Source organism: Talpa occidentalis, unplaced genomic scaffold (assembly GCF_014898055.3).
Source record: "Talpa occidentalis isolate TD23 unplaced genomic scaffold, MPIMG_talOcc4v2.1 talOcc4.12, whole genome shotgun sequence".
NCBI lineage: Eukaryota > Metazoa > Chordata > Mammalia > Eulipotyphla > Talpidae > Talpa > Talpa occidentalis.
Window position 1 is genome coordinate 21,460,578 of NW_023601212.1, and position 20,872 is coordinate 21,481,449.

Consider the following 20,872-nt stretch of genomic DNA (forward strand, 5'->3'; position numbering starts at 1 on the left):
TGTTGGCAGACACAGTGCTAGGGACTGAAAATCCCATTGTGAGCCAGACAGACCCAGTCCTGCATTCACAGGGATTCTATTCTATGAGGGAAGTCTTCAGATCGTGTTGTAAGGGCAATCTGTTACATATCTATCAAAGAGCTCTAAAGAAAATTTCTGACTCCTAGAGATACAGGAAAGAACAGCTAACCTGTTCACATCTCTAATTCTCTAGATAACTTCAATGTTTATAACCTGTAATTCTTGCATGTCTGACTATATCTATTACAACCATACTGCCAGAAAAGATACCCTACAAAAACTATTTGGGTCATTCCTCTCCCATTTATCTGAATTGGCTCTTGCCACCAATGCCTTAGTCATTCCAACCAGTTTTTATCTTGTTTGCTCTCCCTTCAACAATGGCTAATGAAGCCTTTCTCTTCATATTCACCCAGCACTGTGGTTCCACATAGTAAATGCTCAGTAAATACAAGTATGATATAAATTAGATGATACTAAAGAAATAGAAATGGCAATGTATATGGTGGAGACGTGATGTAATAATGTGCTGAATTTTTTAACTGTCCTTTATTTTGGACAGTATACTCAGCACTATTAAATAAAGGCATGTTATGTGCTGTTACACAGGCAATTCCCTTATTACTCTAAATCTCATCGCTCCACTTACTTGACATTTCTTTATCCTCTACCTCAACCTCCAGTTCAATATCTTTCTATTGGTGCTCCAGAGTGTTCAGTTCATTCAATGTGCATCCAAAAATACCTAGAACATAAGCGAGCTGACCGATATCAACAGAAATTTCACACTATGATGTACTGTAATGGGCCAAAGATTGAGCACACAAAATTCTAACTAAAACAAAATTGCCTCCCCAGCTTAGTTTTAAGGCACCACAGGATATTTGGTTGTTGTACTGATGCATTTCAAACCATCTCTGGTTTTAGAATCTGTCTTCCTATCACTCCCTCCTGAAGTTTTCTGGCTCCTGAATGTGTAGGTCAAACAGTCTAATCTCCCTTTTTCTTTGTCTCACTAGCAGTTAAATCATAGTTCCTGTGCAAAGAAGACACCACACAACCACAAGTTCACTGCCCTTCTTTTCTTATAGAAATCCAGTAGTCTATCCAACTCATGCCTATACTAAATAAGACAATATCTCATTATTATATTGTAACTCTATAATGTACTGAGCCTCTCCTCTTTAACACTGCCTCTGAATGTAGCCCAACTCAATATGATAGGTTCATTTTATTCTTGCTATTACCCTTGTAGAAGTTGAGACAAAGTGATCTTTTTTTAAATTCTTCAGTATTCCCTTTTTTAATTTCTTCATTCTTTATTCTGGAAATAAATAAACAAGTGGTCTTGAACCAGTCTTTGTTCTGAGTTCCAAAGACCTTAACTGACCATCTTGTGATCCAGCAGCACTCATAACCATTTGTTCTTCCAAGGAATTTAGATGGGTTCCTCCTCCTGTTGGCAAGAGAAGTAATACTTCTCCCCTATCTGTAAGAGGCTGGGAAGTTCTAGAATGTTTCAGAACTATCATCTTTTATCTCATCTTCACTGCAGCCTACATTTTGAAAGGCACTAATAGACCAATTTTATAGAAAAGAAAACTGATTTCAAGCAAGTTTAGCAACTTGCTCAAGTTAAAATTGAGTGAAGAGCAAGGAATTCAGCCTGAGGTCTTTCCATTTCTCAGTCCAGAGCCCTTCCCTCTGCACAGTCATCTCTGGATTCACCTCTAATGTTTACAAGATGCTTTCTCCCTAACACACACATTCCTGGGGAAAAAAAGCTTCCTCCTTTCTCCCCATAAACTTGTCACCTTTAGGAATTCCTTCCAAATTAGGAGGAAGAAGATATATCTAGGGCAAAGGCCTAGAAGTAAAAAAAAAAAAAAAAAAAAAAAAAAAAAAAACAGAAAATCTTTGTCAATGTGCTTTCTTTAGAATGCCACTTCCTGGGAGATATTAAGCATTTCTCAAATGTTCTCCAATGGTTAACATATTTGTGAAGGTACAACACAGTTTGTACTCACTGAGGAATATAACATCAGGTTATCCCTCAGGGACTGTATACTACCATAGAGAGAAGACCCCAGCATCTTCTGTCTCTAATCAACTGGGCACCTATCTGACTGGGCCTATGAAATTACCAGCATTTCCTGGCTGTCTGGCATATTGTGACACCATAAAGATGTCACAAGCATGAATCTGTAACACTGTACATTGGCCGATTCCCTGGAGGTACCACCCTCTTCCCTAAACCTCAAGGTCTCATCCTTTTGTGAGACACACAGCAGAAATGTTCATGGTCATGTTCCAGGTACTGTCTGCCTCAACATCACTTGTAATCAGGGAAATGCAAATCAAAACTACAACGAGATACCATCTTACACCAGTGAGAATGGCACATATTAAAAAAAACTATCAACAACAAATGTTGGCAAGGATGTGGAGAAAAAGGAACTCCCCGGACTGCTGGTGGGAGTACAAACTGGTCCAACCACTATGGAAAGCTGTGTGGAGATTCCTCAACCTGCTAAAGATGGAGCTTCCATATGATCCAGCAATTCCACTCCTAGGTATTTACCCAAAGGACACAGAGACATTAATTCAAAAGGGCACCTGCACCCCTATGTTTATAACAGCTCTATTTGCAATAGCTAAGCTTTGGAAACAACACAAATGCCCAAAAATAGATGAATGGATCAAGAAGATGTTACTCAGCAATCAAAAAACATAAACTCATGCAATTTGCAGCAACATGGATGGAGCTGGAAGGGATCATGCTTAGTGAAATAATCCAGAAAAAAAAAAAAGAAAAATACTGGATGGTCTCACTCATAGCAGGAATCTAGAAAACCTAAATAAGGGACCAGGAAAAAGAATAACTATAATAAAGAAAAAATCAAAATCAACAAGCAACTATAAACCAGAGACACACTATGGGGGGGAGGGCGGGGAGAAGAGGAATTGGGGTCAAAATAAGGGGGTACAATTGTATGTGGAATATAATAAAAAATAAATCTTAAAAGAAAAAAAAGATAAACATAAGACACAGAAAAACTAAACCAAAAGAAACCCTAGAAATATGACTGTAGAGTTGAAGCTATCAGACAGAGACAGCAAAAGTGGGGAACAAGAGGAAGGAGGGCCCAGTGGGATATGGTGGAGGATTACAGTTGCTTTGGTGGTGGGTGTGGTGTCATAACACACATCTGAAGAGGTGTGAACATGTATGATGTTTTAAGCCATTATTACCTTAATAAAAATAATACAATGAAAAGAAAAACACTGGAATCTTGACAACCACAGATCTTGGTATCTTGATCAAACAAGCATTCTCATTAACTTACAATAATCATTTAAACATCCATCAACTGTAGTGAACATGGTCAGAATTTGAAGCAAGTGTCCTATAACTAAATCACAGGATTTGGGGAGAAGGCAAGGAGCTCAGGTATGACTTTTCATCAGGGCTCACAGCCCTGGAGTCACCATTGCCTTCATCCAGGCCCCTTCTCTCCAGGCTGCTTTCCTGCCTGTGAAAACCATCATCATCTGATCCAACCTGGATGGGAGGTTCAAGACTCACCTCCCTCCATGTCTCTCTTGTTCTGTTTCCCTTTTACATCAAGTCTCCTTTGGCATTGTAGTTGGTTGTTTTATAGCCAAGACTTACAGCAGATTAAGGGCTCTTCAGGAAAAGAAATTACGCCTTCATCTGTCACTAGCGCTTAGTAGAACTCTTGTCATGGGAGAGTCTTGGTGAATATTCATTCATTGTATCCCATAGTACCTCAAGGCCATGCAACTACCCTCTGCTTCTGGAAGTTTACTAGGACACTGTGGATCAGGTTAGTGTTCTTGGTCAGGCTAAGCTTTCAGGAGGCAGGGAGAAGGCGTTTCCTTCTTTTATGTCCCATGGCACCTACCATACTGCTTTGCTCATGGTTGATGTTCAAAGATAAATAATTATCAAAATTAATTAGCATTGCACTGGGGATGTACAGAAGTGCCAATGACTAAAATTACAGGTTATGGAATGACAGATAGGCCAAACTATAGTGTCCTTTAAAAACAAAACCTGAGGTATTCAGCCCAAGAATGAGGTACAAGGTTTTGGGAGGTGCTTTGTGACCACCTGGTACTTCTGTCTCTTTTGGTCAAGACTGCTACCCATGAGAATTCCTTCAACTGAGTTGAGGTAAGAAGCTATAAATATATGAAGTACCCTTTTCCTTCATTGGAACACAACTACAATAAATAAGCACAAAAAATGGTTTTAGAGAATGATGACACCAAAAGCTAGAAGTGGGTAAAAATTACATAAAGTATAGCAATTGCAGGACTGAGCTCAAATCAAACATAGTCAAATCCTAACCACCATCAGAAATCATCAGTCTTGTTATTTCCTCATTCTTGAGTAGACCTAAGTTTAGGGTACAGCAAAACATAAAGCAAAATGGGGAGGAGGAGATCATCCTTCATACTACAGTCAATTCCAGAGTGAATGGAAGGTTTGAGAAAACATTTATTAACCCCTCCCCTGCTGGTAAATGCTAAAACACATCCCCTGTTCCTGAAAAAACAAAACAAAGTTATTTGACAATGAGAAAGTCTTAAAAAGCAATATACACGAGAATTTGACTTTGTGATTTTTAACTTCTAATTTCAAAATATTTTTTTAATACATAGAAGGAAATATAGGCGAAACACTACATGATATTCACATCAAAGACATCTTTACAGACACATCACCCAAAGCAGTGATAATGAAGGCAAAGCTAAATAGCTGAGACTACATCAAATTAAAGAGCTTCTGCATAGCAAAAGAGACAATAACAAAAACAAAGAGAAACCCCACCGACTGGGAGAACATTTTTGCACACAACACTAATTATAAAGGTCTGATCACAAAAATTTACAAAGAGCTGATGAGACTCAACAAAAACAAAGAAAATAACCCAGTCAAAAATGGGCAGAAGAGCTAAAAAGAAACTTCTCCAAAGAGGAAATGCAAATGGCCAACAGGCATATGAAAAAATGTTCAACATCACTTGTCATCAGGGAAATGCAAATCAAAACTACCATGAGATACCATCTAACACCAGTGAGAATGGCACATATTAAAAAAAAAAACTAGCAACAACAAATGTTGGCGAGGATGTGGAGAAAAAGGAACTCTCCTGCACTGTTGGTGGGAGTGCAAACTGGCCCAACCACTATGGAGAGCTGTGTGGAGATTTCTTGACCTACTAAACATAGAGCTTCCATAGGATCCAGCAATTCCACTCCTAGGTATTTACCCAAAGGACACAGAATCATCAATTCCAAAGAGCACCTGCACCCCTATGTTTATAGCAGCACTATTTACAATAGCTAAGCTTTGGAAACAACCCAAATGCCCAAAAATAGATGAATGGATCAAGAAGATGTGGTACATATATACCATGGAATATTACTCAGCATGCAAAAAAGATAAACACATGCCATTTGCAGCAACATGGATGGCGCTGGAAGGGATCATGCTCAGCGAAATAAGCCAGAAAGAAAAAGAAAAATACCGGATGGTCTCACTCATAGCAGGAATCTAGAAAACTTAAATAAGGGACCAGGAAAATGAATAACTATAAGAAAGTGAAAATCAAAATCAACAAAAAACTATGAACCAGAGACACTCTATGGGGGGTAGGGGGCGGGAGGGGAGGGATTGGGGTCAAAATAAGGGGGTTGCTATTGTATGGGGAATATAAAAATAAAATTTATTATAAATATATATATATATATATATTTTTTAAATAGTTCCTCTCCAAAACTACAGATCTGCATTATCCAATACAGTAGCACCTGGTATATGAAAGTGGCTGCTGATACTTGAAATGTGGCTAGTCCAAACTGAGGTGCAGTGTAAGTGTAAAATATACACCAAAACTCATCGATTTCATTTTTAAAAGTCAAATTTCATTAACATGTTGAAGTGATAATATGTTGGGTCAAGTAAAAAATAATTTACTGGTGTAAAATACATTCAATGTATTAAAATAGAAAGTATTAAATAAAAAATTTAATTCATGTATTAAAATAAAAATTTAACCTATTTTTTAATGCAATTACCATACAATTTTAAATCTCACATGTGGCTCACATTATAGATCTGCTGTTGAACAACACTATTATAGACAGGAAGGCAGCAGAAACCCAGTAAGATATAGCTTATGCTATAATCAAAGCGGCTTCCTCAAAACCCATGTACAGCTAGACCAGTCTGGGAGCAACTTTAAGTATATGTAATATAATTCACTATAGTAGGAACTATGACCCTATAGCCAAATCTAAGTGGAAATATGATGATGTCTAGGGGAGAAAAAGCATAGATACCAAAGAATTTAAAAATTCCAAAACCATAACTTTTTGACCCTGGAAATAAGAGATATATAGTCTACTGGAGGACCATGTTCAGACAAACAGCACCTCCTCCCAGCTCAACTCTCCCATACTCAGCTCTCTGATGAAGACCCCCCCAAGGCATATTTCCAGTTAACTGTCCTCAAGAGACACTAAACAGTATAGCGTTTGGTAATGGGAGACAGACATTCCTTTTGCTACTTTTTTAGTTAGTTACTAAAGGTCATTAATAGCTGATGCAAATTTCCAGGTGCTCTCTATGGAAAGAATGGTAAGTCTTTGGTCCTATCAAATGAGTAGGTATAATTTATTTCTTTTTTCCATTAGAAGCACAGGAGGGAAAGCCCAAAAGGGAATAATACTTGTGAAATAGAAAGTGATTTATTTTTCTTTTTCCTCCAACTTCCAAGTGGAGGAGGAAAATTCATTGATGAGTATTTATTAGCTAATGATGAAAGAGCACTTCAAAAATGAAAATGGCTCTGAAATGCACTGCATTATGCTGAGAGCAGAAAATGGAGACTGGAGAGAAAGGGCACTCTATAAAATGTCCTTTTGCAATTGGCTTCGTCTCTCATGAGCCTCTTGGATTCCTTTGTCCCTCCTACGATAATAACTTGTCTTCATGGCCATAGCCAAGAACACATTCTTTATTTGGTTACATAAGCTTCTAAAAATAGCAATTTATCATGGCAATGCTAAATGACCCTTGAAGATAGTATTTTGATGGGCTATTAAGTTATTGCAGTGTCTATTTTCTCTTACATATTATAATTAAAGATAAAGATCATTTTTGACACTTTTCAAATCTTAAAAATGTATTAGTTTCATGCTTTGAGCATTTTTACCTTAAAAAAAAAAAAACCTGAAGAAAGATTTTCTTGTGGTCAAAGACGTTTTGCCACAGACATGGAGATGAATTTTCTTCTCTTTATTAAGATCTGATGAAAAAGAGGTGGCTAATTCGAGGTGTAATTTATTTTTTTCTGTCTAGCAGGTTTGATAAATGAATTCAAAGTAAAAGAATCAGAAAAATTAGCTGGCAGACTATTTAAAGGAAACCTAACAATGCATTCTCTCATTTCTTAAATCTAGAACTTTAAAACTGGAAAAGTCCCAAAAAATAACCTAATTGATGTCTCCCTAAGGCAATAGTGGTTAAGATGCCTGCCAAAGTTACACAGCAGGGGTGAGGATTTGGAGAAAAGGAACTCTCTAATACTGTTGGTGGGATATATACTAATCCAACAACCCCTATGGAAAACAGTATGGAGGTTTCTCAAAAGATTGAAAATGGATCTGCCATATGACCCAGCAATTCCACTCTGAGGCATCTATTCAAAGAATACCAAAAAAAAATTAATTTAAAGGGAAACATGCACTCACATGTTGTAAACATGCACTATTTACGACAGGCAAGATATAGAAACAACCTAAGTGCACAAATACAGATGAATGGGTCAGGAAGTTGCAGTATATATACACAAAGGAATACTACTCAGTTATCAAAAAGATAAGCTCTTGTCATTTGCAGCAACTTGGACAGAGCAGGAAGGGATTATGCTAAATGAAATAAGTCAGAGGGGAAAGACAAATACTGGATGGCATCACTTAGAAGTAGAATATAGAGAAACCAAAGGAAGGGTCAAATAAAGCCAAACTAAGAACTCACCCAAGAAATCTCACTAAGAACTGAAACTACCAGAAGGGGGAGAAGGAGGGTGGAGAACAATGTAGGGAGAAAGCAAATGGACTACGTTGGAGGACTGTGGGTGTTTTGATGGTGTGTACCTCAGATTTACAGACAAGAAGTCCTTTAGCCAGCAGCACAATTAATTGCTATTCTCATGTCCAGCCTTGAATAAATTATAATGGATGGTTACATCTGAGCAATAATGACATTTTATTATATTCCAGTACAGAGTGACAGAGAATCCGTGTGAATATTTGGGATGCGGTTGAAAGTAGTAAATAGAAAAGAGAAAGAAACTGTCACTAGTGAATGTGTTACCCTGTATGTTAAGGCCCTGTCATACCTCTTATGGACTGACCTTAAGCATAAATCACAAGAGTGGAAGCTTGGACATCTGTATATTTGGTTCAACACTGGGTTCACCCTATATTAGTCTAAGTGGTTGGGGAAATTCTGATGCTCATTTCTTTTACTCCTAGCTTCTGTTATTCTGTGATGGCTGAACTTGGTAAATTTTGTGTCCCCTGCATTCCTGGGCATTGTGTAGTGCAAAATGAATCTGAAATCAGAAGCCCTAAGCCCAAATTTGCCATTTATTAGTCATGTGACCATGAGTTAAGCAGCTAGCTGGCTAATGAACCAGAATTTCTTCAACTAATAGCATCTACTCCTTAGCCTTATTATGGAAACGAAATAAAATAACACACATATATTTAAAAAAAAAAAACCTTGAAAACCTTAAAATGCTCTTCAAATATGACTTGTCTATTCAATTAACAAATGTGAATCACTATCCAGGCAAAAATAGTAAGTAATCTGCATTCTACCCTATGCAAGTTTATAGCCCGATTTTCCATAGACACCTTGTAAGTTGTTTTCCCAGAAAGAAAATGAAGTGGACATTTGAATAGTTATCTAGTCAAATCAGGTAACTTTGTGTGTTCTGGGCATGGAAGGTAAGGGAGGTTTATGTTAAAGTGATTCGATTTACTATCTTGCATGTCACTCACTGCAAATGCCATTCCAAGAACTGACAGGGATGCCCCGTAGTTGAAAACCCCATAATGAAGAGAGAACATGACTTTACTAGCTGCTTCCTACCACATACTGTTCAATATGGTGACTGACTCCTGAACAGTCAAGACTGTTATTTTCAAACACATTCTTTCCTTGCTTTTCCATCCCCATGGGGCCCTGCTATAATTCCTGGCCTTCTGAAACCCCGTGGCTAGCGCTTCCCTCTTACCGAGCAGCTTTTCAAACAAAGTCCCCTTGCTGTGTGCACGGAACTGCCCTCCAGAGCTGCAGGCACGCCTGTCGGGGGCTCGAATGCTGAATTTATTTCCCACATCTTGGATACATCGCTGGCTCCTCATGCTCCTCCCTTATTCAGCCCAGCTCCTCCCCCACCCCTCCCCCTTCATTCCTAAATCCTACAGCCATGACAGAAATAAATTAGCTAGAGGTACAGGTCACACCTTGGAGAGCAGTAAACGTTCTGTGGGAAATCAATAGAGAAGATGGGATTCTCAAAGAGCTGAAGCAGAAGGAATGATGCATTGATGGCCGTGCAGAAACCAAACAAAGGAGTCTGAGAACAGCCTTCCTGGGAGGGGGCTGAGCCCTCCGGGTTCATTTATTTCAACACCTGAACCCAGGATAGCGCTGCAGAAAAGATGCTCTCCAGACACCTGTGCTTCTGGATCTTTTTACTCAGGAATGTTAAATGTTGCAATTTAAGTATTTGTGAAAATTTAAAATGATGTTCAAATTGTGGATGCTAATGCTGAGACGCAGCCCCCTCCCCCAACCCCACCACCAGCTCCCTATTGGACCCTCAGCTGAGTGTGGGAAACATGTCTGTTCCAGAAAGAGAGTTAACTGAAGAAAGGTCATTTCTAAAGCTATGGCATGATGAGTAGAATAAGGCTGAGGCTCTGATAGAGCTGGGTTCCAGTCTGGACCTCACCACTCAGTAGCAAAAGGGTCTTGGGAAATGCACCTTTATAATATGGCATTATGAAGAATGACTTTAGAGGTAATAGAGAGGATTAAATGAATAATAAACACCAACACCTGGTACAAAATAGTCACTCAGTACATGCGAGTTGCTTTGCCTCCCCTCCCTCTGCCAGAGTATGGGTGGCTTTTTTATTTCTCTTGAGGTGTACAATTTTTCCCACCCCAGATCTTTTGCAATGGTGGTCCTTGATGAAAATTTAATCCAATAGCAAATTAAGGTTCGGTGAAAAGGCAGGTCAGGAGGGATCTGTGTACCTCCACAATCTATATCAGCTACCAAGTGCCACCCCGAATAAACAATTTAAGTATGTGTGTTACATAAACAAAGTATCAAAACAAAACACTACACTAAGCCCTGATAAAAGTTCTGAGATTTTCATTGCTATTTACTGAGATCCAATTTTTCTTCTATATTTTCCTTTTCTTTTTTTCATATCCACAAACTACATTTATTGAATGATTTCATTCTCTTTTCCTCCTCAGCTTGAGCCTATTCTTCCTCACACACAGCTGCATTTAATTTTATTTTTTTAAGATTTTTTTTAAGATTTATTTATTTATGCAAGAACTGGGGTACAGGCCAGAGGTGCAGGGGGTGAGAGGATTCACCAGTGACAGAGTGGGGAACAGAACAGGCAGAATGACGAAATACACTGCTGAGGGGAGCAGCGGGCGAGACAGGAGAGGTCTGCTGCGCCATGTGGGTTTCTCCCCAGCTGGCTGGGATCGAACTGGCACTGCAGAGGCTGCGGACAGCTTCAAAGTGCGGCGCCCAACCGCCTGTGCCACCAGAGAGGCCCAGCTGCATTTTATTATGGAAACAAATATTCTAGGAGGTAAGCCTTTAAAAATATCTAATATACTGAATTTTTTATATTCACAATATTTTTCATTTTTATTATGGTAAAATTAACAACATAAAGTTTACTACCTCAACCATTTTTAAATATGCATTTCAGTGGCATTAAGTACAGTCATATTATTGTGCAACCATCACTATCACTACCATCCATCTCCAAAATGTTTTTACCTTACCAAGCTGAAACTCTGTACTCATTAAATAATAACTCACCATTTCCCCCAGCCCCCACCAACCACCATTTTACTTTCCACCTCTATGAATTTAACAACTCTATGTACCTCATGGAAGTGCAATCATTCCACATTTGTCTTTAATGTCAGGTTTATTTCACTTGACATAATATCCTCAAGGTTCATTCACATTGTAACGTGTCAAAAATTTCTTCCTTTTTAAGGCTGAATAATATTCCATTTATGGATATACCATAATTGTTTTACTACTTATCCAGTGACAGACATTGGATTGCTTTGTTTGGCTTTTGATAATAATGTTGCTATGAACATGGTATAAAAATATCCCTTTGACATACTGCTTTCAATTATTTTTGTTATATACTAAGAAATGGAAATGCCGGATCATATATAATTCTATATTGAGCTCTTTGAGGAATAGTCATATTGTTTTCTACAGAAGCCAGACCATTTTACATTCCCATTGATAGTGCATAAGGGTTCCAATTTCTCCACATCCTTGCCAACACATCATTTTTTTTAAGCAGCATCCTAATTGGTATGGTGCTTTTCCCATCTTCTCAAAGAGTTGGAGGAAATACAATGTGTCAACAATTTGTTTGATAATGATTTACTGTTCCTATCTTATTGCATTTAGGAATTTCTTAGAGTCTACCCAGTTCTGCTCTGGCTACAATTTCCCTCTCTTTTCCAAGTCTTCCATCTTTTAGTAATTTAGGAAATATAAAGCTAACTTGGGCAATCAAAGAGTTTTCAGTACTCTGATACAAAGAAGTTTGCCTGGATCAGTTAATCACATCTTCCCTCTGAGTGAGGGAAGGAGAATGTCTTCAGAACAGAAAAATGAAAGTACTAGGACTCTGAGATAACAGCAAGAGGGAAAAAAATATAACAAATGGTATCTTTATAGAAAACTACATTTTTAAGAATCACTTCCTCATTTGATCATTCTGAGGAAATTGTTATTGACATTCCAGTATTCTGATTTAAAAATTGAGGCACTGTGAAAAGAATTTACTCAAATTCACTCAACTAGAAATTCCACGGTCCAAATTCAAAGCTCCATCATTTCACACCAGTTTCTGTCTTTAAGCTATGTGATAGAGACAACCCTCTGCATCCACAGATTCAACCAACCCAGAGTGGAAAGTAAATACTGGGCACTTAGGCCTATGAGGGTTGTGTCTGTATTGAACATGAATAGAGTTTTTTCTCCTTGTTATTATCCCCTAAACAATACAGTATAAAAACTGTTTACACAGCATTTACATTGTGTTAGACACTATAAGTAATCTAGAGATGATCTAAATGTATGGGGGATATACATAAGTTATGTGCAAATACTACACCATCTTAAATAAGGAACTAGCGCATTCAAGGATTTTGGTGTCCACAGGGGATTTCTGGAACCAATCCCCCACGGATACTGATAGGCAACTATGTTACCTAACAATTACCAAGGTCTTCATGTATGAAATTGCAAAACTTGGACCTACTTGTGAAGGGCAGGGGGAGGGGGGAGATTATTTAGATTCGTTATTCAAGTGGAATGGAGCTCTTTATGGGAGAAGGCTTGCCCAAATCTGGACAATATGTGTTGATAGATTTAGAATAAGGCAAGACATAGGTACCACCCAAATAAGGAACTTGTAGAAATGCTACTGGATAGGTAAGAGTCCATCAGAACACAGTCATCTTTTTCTACCTAAAATCCCTCTTGTATAACTTCCATTTATACAGGACATCACAGGCCCCATTGGCCTATCACATGAACCTTCTTTGCCTCAGTGGGCATATAATTCTTTTCATTTCAGTTCCTCCTCTTTAAACTTAACAAGAATATCACAAACTTTAAAGAAGCTAATGTTGGTAAAACATGAAGTATCATGTTGGGCACATAATAAATGACCAATAAACCAACAGTTGTCTACATGTACCACACCCCCCACGATGACCTTCTCTTCCCAGCATGGACAAACAAATAAAGGTGATGGTGAAGCCTCTGAAGGAAAGCACTAACTCAAAAGAATTTAAGAATTTTAAATAGGGATTTTAAATCTTTCATCATCAGCCACTGCCTCTGAATTCTGCTTCTCCTTCTGCATCACCCAGCCTGTCTTGTTGATCTACACTAAGTGCCCCATGCCTTTGAGCTAGACTCAAGTTGTGCTGTGGGCAGCAATCCTGCCCTCTGGTTTTGTAGTCCTGTGACTATGTATTTATACAGAGAAAACTCAATTAAAGGCACAGATTTGGTCAAAAGTGGGCTTTGAGCTTTCTCTCTAAGGGGATCTTTCTAATATAAAGCCATGTGTAAGCCCAGGAGTTTGGGGGCCTAAATACACCATCAGCCTTAATAGCCCATGGTCAGAATGACCATGAAATACAAAATATTGATAATTCTACAGCTACTTGCACATGTGCCTCCATTGGTTTTTCATACCCACTGGACTTGTGAGCCCAGAATGAGTTCTGACTACACATTCTTCCCTCCATAAAGAATTTTCACATCCAACAAGCTTGCTCTGCAGCATTTGAAGGCCACCAAAGGTAGTTAGTGCCATTTATCATATGACCTCCCCCAGCCTCTCCCTGGACTGGGAAGCTTTTGCCTTAGTTACCCACCTATGCCACCCAGCACAGTTTTAATATTTTCAGCAATAAGCCTTAAGTGCTACTAATCTAAGGGTGTTAACTCACCCACACAGCTGCCCTAAGGATTGGGAAGTTAAGCTAAGAGCACATCGGGATTTACAATAAGAAAAGCTGGGGTCTACCTCGACTGATACAGAACACAAACAAGAACATGTGCCGATCAAAACATTGCAAGGTTTACTCAGTGCCAAGCACTGTGCTAAGTACTTTACATGCATCATACCGTATAATCCCACAGCAACCCCAGTCAAGGTATCCCATTCTACACATAATGATAAAAAGAAGCAGAGGACACAACCAAATTCATATTCTTTGTGGCGACACTAGATGGCACATACTTTGGGGTCCCACAGAAAAGATTTTTTTTTTAAGATTTACATATGCATACAAGAACTGGGGTACAGGCCAGAGGTGTGGGGGGGGGTGAGAGGATTCACCAAAGACAAAGTGAGGAACACAACAGGAGGATAGACTGAAATACACACCTGAGGGGAGCAGCAGGTGAGTAAGGAGAGGTCTGCTGCGCCATGTGGGTCAACTCCCTGGCCAGGGATCATCAAACTCATGCTGCAGTGGCTGCCGATTGCTTCATAGTGCTGCGTCTTAGCCCCTTGCACCACCAGGGAGGCCCCACCCACAGATAAGAGTTAAATCCAGCTCCTCAACTCCCAAGTGACTGTGGGTAAAATATGCAACTTCACCAGCCTGAGACTGTTTTGTAATAGGACTCACCATATTTTAACTCCCTGGAACCACCATACTTTTTCACCTTCCTGAGTCACAGAACTCCTCTCTATACATCCTCTCTGCCTCAGTCACCCACAGGGCCCCCATAGCTTCACAAAGTCAGAATCTCGAATCCTGAGATGAGCAACTTAAATTCCCGTCCCACTGAGCTTAGGTAGCAAGTCATTTCAGCTTTCAGTTTTATTGTTTATCAACTGAGAATATCAACACTGACTCTAAACAATTAACAAATCTCTTTAAAAGTTTTATGAAATTTAGGATACTATTACAGTGAATTCAGTTTGAGACACTGCTGAGCAAAATAGTTGCTCCTGTCCAAAACCTCCAAAAGAATGTAGAAACTGAGTCCAAAATACAGAAATTGACCCTACAGTATCACTATCATGATATAGGTAGTCATGAGCTAGAGACTAAGGGCTCAGTGTCCTGATTCTAAACCAGACACTGCTTTGGACAAATCACTGGATTTCACTACAAACTAAAGATATAATACTTCCTTCCCTGGGTCCAATGGGCAGGGTTTGGGCAGGGTATAAAAACACTCAGAAAACTTAAGACAAGTAACCCTCCAGGAAGGCAATTATATGCATTTTTTTTTTAATGTGATGTCAGACCTTTTCTCTCCCACTCACTTTCCGTTGTCACAATCTAAATTTTCTCCAGATGTGAACATGAAGAGGCCTGTCTTTGTTCCTTCTCTGTCTCTTTGTATACACACTGGTTTTCCTTTGTGCCATGAAAGGTTTCAGTGCTTTTCTTCCAGACACAGGTCATGAAGAGGGAACAGGGCCAGGGAGGGAGTGCAGTGATAGGAAAGGGAGTCAGAGAAAAGAGTTATAGAATGCTCCAGAATGTGCGCCTCCTCTCTTCAATGGAAACAGAGCCAAGGCAATGAAAGGCTCCCTGACTCCAGACAAATGTCCTCAGTTATGCAAAGTCTTCCACACAGCACACTTGTAGAGCCCAGACTGCAAGTGGCACACACCACCCACAAATATACACATCACACACACACACACCACACACACACACCACACACACACACACCCATACACACATACACACATACCCACCATCCATACATATACACATACCACACACACAACACAAAACACATCCACACACACCCATACACACACATCATACACAAACACACTCTCATCATCCATGCATATACATACACCACACAAACCACATATACACACCCATACACACACATATCATACACACCCTCTCCATCCATGCATATACACACACCATACACACCACACACACATCATACACACACCCTCACCATCCATGCATATACACACACCACACACACCACACATACATACATACACTACACCCACACATACCCATACATACACACCATACACACACCCTCACCATCCATACATATACACATACCACACACATACACACCCCCCACCCACACACATACCCATACACACACACATCATACACACACACCCTCACCATCCATGCATATACACGCATCACACACACCACACACACATATACACACACCACACCCACACACACCACACACATACACATATACCACACACACTCACCACCCACACATTTACACACAACTCCCCACCCATACATATACACACATCACACACCACACATGCATACACACATACTACACACATAAACACACCACACACACACAGACACACACACTTTCATGAAGAAGTATGCTCTCCCACCTAGAAAGGATTTGTTGTTTCAATTAAACTCATCAAGATCTATGCCACATGTTAGGGAAGAAAGAAAAAACCAAAACACAACTGAATCACTTCGGCTATCTCCTTGGGGATCAATGTATATCAAATAAACCACCATCTCGGCATCGGGAGAAGCTTTTACTTATGAAAAACAGAGGCAGGTGCAGAATTTCAGCGATTGGTACTAAATCAAAGCCCAGGGAGCAGAAGGAAGGAAGTGGATTTAGATGCATCCACTTAGCTCCACTACTTATGTCTAAATCACAGGCCGGAGAGCAGATCACAGCCCTGGTGGGGCTGGCCTCTTCTTCATCATCTCCCCCGAGGGTCCTTCCCACGCGGCTCGGGGGTTCAGCTGCCCAGTAAGAACAGATGGACAGTTTAGAGAGCAAGATCAGCTCATCACATCCTGCCCCACCTCTATCAGCCTTTTCTGGACATAAAGACGGAAAATGAAGAGCAGGGATGCTCCTGCATTTGATTCCATATAAAACGATGGTTTTTCATTTACATTCCCTGAATAGCTGGCCAGTCTGATTTACACATTGATACTATGTGACGCTTTGTATTCCAGCAAATATTTAATCCCTGACTGATCAATAATCCTCGCCTGGCTGTTCTTTTTTGAAAAGAAATAAATCCCCTTTTACTCTTAAAATTCTTGAATAAAATTAAACTGCTTTAGCCCAGGATACACTGTTCCTGCATGAAACCATGTGGTTTCAGAGCCTCGGTCCTCAGATGTTTTAAAGGGGCCGCCTCTGCCAACTTGCTTTATCAGAGACCTTAACATTGCTCCACTCTGAGTTTTCTGTGTCATTGACTGATAATGTAAGATAGCCCCTTAAAGTCTGAGCTATCTTTTTTTTAAAATTCAGAAGTAAAATTATTAACCTAGAGAGAATTAGTGAGACTAAATCAGACAGTATTTTTGCACTAATTGCTTATATTCACCAAGGTCTTGCTTTAATTTCTGCATCATAAGCCTTGATTCTGTCTTTCTATATGCTGTTTCCCTCCAAAACTACATTTAAGAAAAACTCCACTCCTACACAGATTCTAAAAAAAAAAAAAATCAGTCTCCCTTTCTTAGGGTTGAAGACTGTGAAAAATGAACATTAAACAGAGAAAGAGATGGCTCGCTCCCTAGCAGGGGCTCACAATACAGCCTCAAGCCCACCAAAAGTTCCAAAAACAACAGCAACAAAAAACAAACTCTCTTTCATCTTTGGCAGCAACAAAAGCAATAACTTTCACCAAACCAACCCACGCCAAGAATTAATATAACACAGAACACATCCACATTCAGACCATTATGGCTACATCAGCTTGCCACAATATTTATTTGAAAAACACATAATTTGTGGTAGAGAGAGAAAACCTCTAATAAAAAAAAGAGGTTCTTTCAAATGCAAATTAACCAAAAGACATATTTCCCCTGTGTTTGGAAAATCACTCCAACATATGAAAAACATACTTTTGTGTGGAAAAAAAAAAAAGGTGTACACCCACTTAGTTGAAAAGGCAATTATATTTGCTGCAGATTACCTTAACAGTTGAGAAAAGTTAACTCCTGGCTCCATAAGTCCTTTAGGACTTTATTAGCATTCACTGACCTAAGTAGTCTTCAGTTCCCAGGTAGCAAAGTTTCTTTTCTTCTCCACTGAAATGCTCATGTGGACCCTGAAGGACATTATATTACTGAACTGATTAGAAAAGAATAGTATTTCCAATCTTCTGGTAGAAAGAGGGTAAAGAAAGGAAGAGAGAGAGAAAGAAAACAGAAAGAGAAATAAAAAAGGAAAGAAAGAAAAAGAAAGATGAGGGGGCTAAAGAAAGAAAGAAATAGAGAAAGGAGAGAAAGAAAGCAGGGCAAAATGCAGTCTAATCGAGCATTCTTCCTGGTGGAAAAAAAAAAGTAAATCCAGTATTCTGGAACGAGTTCAAACATAGCTTGACAGGCTACAGGAGAATTTACACTGAGCATGCTTAGCCTCGCACGGCTTGCATGAGACACTCTTAATGAATATTACTTCCTTCCCACTGGCTATTCCTGCTGGAAGTCCACACCCACTCCTCTTTCAGAAGTCAGGAATTTAGCTTCAGCCAAAGTCCAGAAAACATGCTTATGCAGACACCAGGCCCCACCGATCCATAAACTCTCAGGTTGTGACCTGCAGGTCAGTTTAACAAATAGAACATGGGGGCGAATTTTTTTCTGCCCTTGGTTATGTTCCTAGCTTTGTGCCTGTCCGAATTTGCAGTGCCTCTGGAGAAGAGAAAAGGAGACAGCTTTCTTTCTAAAGAACACGAAGTCCAACCTGCCAGTTTAAAGACCTTTCCCGATCAAGCTTGAGAAACCCAGATAAGAAAGGGAGATCTGCATATGAAAGCAGCATGAGGAAGTTTAGCCTCTGAATCAAATCCAATCAAATTCCGACCCCCAAATGTACCCTTTTCAGTAACTGACGCCTCGTCCCTGTCTAAACGCCACATGCCAGTGCACAATGTGAAAATAGTTTCCAAATTCAGATTTAATCTGCCATGCTGTCTAAGTCACAGTCAAAAAATGGTTTTATTTTTTCAAACAATGACTCCCTTCCCCTAAATCCCTCTGTCATGTTTAATGACGGAGACCTGAAAATCTGGAAATATAAAAATAGACCACTTCTCTGACAGAGAAGACAGAATTCTTACCCTGCAAAGAAAAAGGGCAAGGGAGGACGTGATGGAGGAGAGGTAATACAGACAGCACAGAAATGGAAGGACATCTCTATTTAAAATAATAATAATAATTTTTGTTGTCCTGACGTTTTCAGGATGCTATTTAAATGTTTCTTTTCTCTATTAAATGAAAGTGTTTATTTGCCTACATGGACACACACACACCAATTTGTTCTTGAAAAGAAATGATGTCACAGAGTATCAAAATGCAATAGAAATTCTCTAAGTGTACAAAGAAAAGAGTGTGCCCAGCCTCTACTTCAAAGCCTAACTAGCATTGATTCCTTGCATGAATATAAGGAAGTTGTATGTATATGTACCTTAGAAGTAAATCCATTGCCTCTCCACACCTGCAACACTTCCAGCAGCCACTGCTGAGCTGCTATGACATGGTCTCCTTATCCAAGGTCCTTGCAGTGAAAATTTCCTTGCCTGCTGTTGAATAAATGAAATTTCCTGACATATTTTCCTTCTTGTAATTAGGAGGGTTAGGAAGAGTTTAGGCATAGGGGTTGTTTTGTTTGTTTTTATGTTTTGCCTGAGAGAAGAATAAAATTTAGCCCCCTGTTCCAAATGTGTTGATTTATACTAGTACAGAGCAAGCTATGCTTTCAACAGTTAGATAAAGCCTAAGAGAAATCTAGTTTCGAAAGGTTGCCATCCTCATGGCCTGGCAGCAGGTAAGTGCAAAATAGGAAGGACATTTAATTATCTGACCCAGAGATTGCCTAGAGATCAGGGAGCCCCACAGCATGGTGGGGAGGGACCCTCAGTCAAGGCTGGTGCTCTGAGCTGCAGACAACCTTGCCTCCTGTCATCAGGGTATGCAAATCATTTCCTTCCATGAGAACAGGCACTCATCCCTGAATCTAAAGGTACTGTTCTCTTATGTTTATTGCAGCACTATTTACAATAGCTAAGATATGGAAACAACCTAAATGCCCCAAAACAGATGATTGGATCAAGAAAATGTGGCATATATACACAATGGAATACTATTCAGTTATCAAAAATGATAAACTCATGCCATTTGTAGCAACATGAATAGAACTGGAAGGGATTATGCTAAGCAAAATAAGGCAGAAGGAAAAAGAAAAATATTGAATGGTTTCACTTACAGGTGGAGCATAGGGAAACCAAATAATGTGTCAGGAAAATTTGCAAGCTGATCATAGACTTGAAAACAGCAAGGGAGGTTTAGAGAGGGGGGTCCAAAGAGGAAAGGGAAGAGCACCAGGGACCAAGGTGATTGTTCACAGGGGCTATGGTAGTGGAAGAACTATGGGGACTACACCTGAGGGGAGAACACTGATGTACGAAAATAAATAAAAAATAAAATAAAAATAAAGGTGTGTTGACTGAAATAGAGTCATTTTTTTTTCTAGTTTGAATTTTAAAATGATCCTATGTGAAGCAATTATGGTCTTTATAGTGACAATACACTCACCCATTGAATTAACAACTCACATTTATCACAGCACTGGAAATTGGATAGGTTCATTTTTCTCTCATTTAGAAGAAAGTCAGAGGTTGACAGCCCAAAACTTAGCTGCCAGGAGCCCAAGTGCTTCTATCTATTGGTCTATTATCTTGAATGCATGGCGTCCACATTATCAGGTTTGCCTTATAGTCCAAGAGGGATGTTGGCACTCCAACCATCACATCTGCATACCAGCAGTCAGAAAAAAGCTGGGGGGAAGCACAGGGGTGCCTGTTGTCTTTGTTTTCTATTGTTGCTACATCAAATTACCTCAAATTTAGTGGCTAAAAGAAAAAAAACACAAAAGTGGTACCTTATAGTTCCACAGGGTAGAAATCTGAC

At 39.4% G+C, this 20,872-nt stretch overlaps 1 long non-coding RNA gene across 4 annotated transcripts in view; it reads right to left on the minus strand.

Moving 5' to 3' along the window:
• The window catches only part of LOC119240779 (uncharacterized), a 274,220-nt gene extending 255,892 nt beyond the window's left edge, over positions 1 to 18,328 (minus strand). For 3 of the 4 annotated variants that reach the window (XR_008551061.1, XR_008551060.1, XR_005124192.2), the window contains exon 1: positions 17,875 to 18,328. This is a non-coding gene — a long non-coding RNA (uncharacterized LOC119240779). The remainder of the gene's footprint in view (positions 1 to 17,874) is intronic. The other variant, XR_008551062.1, reaches the window with a different exon arrangement.
• Between the last annotated feature and the right edge of the window lie 2,544 nt (positions 18,329 to 20,872).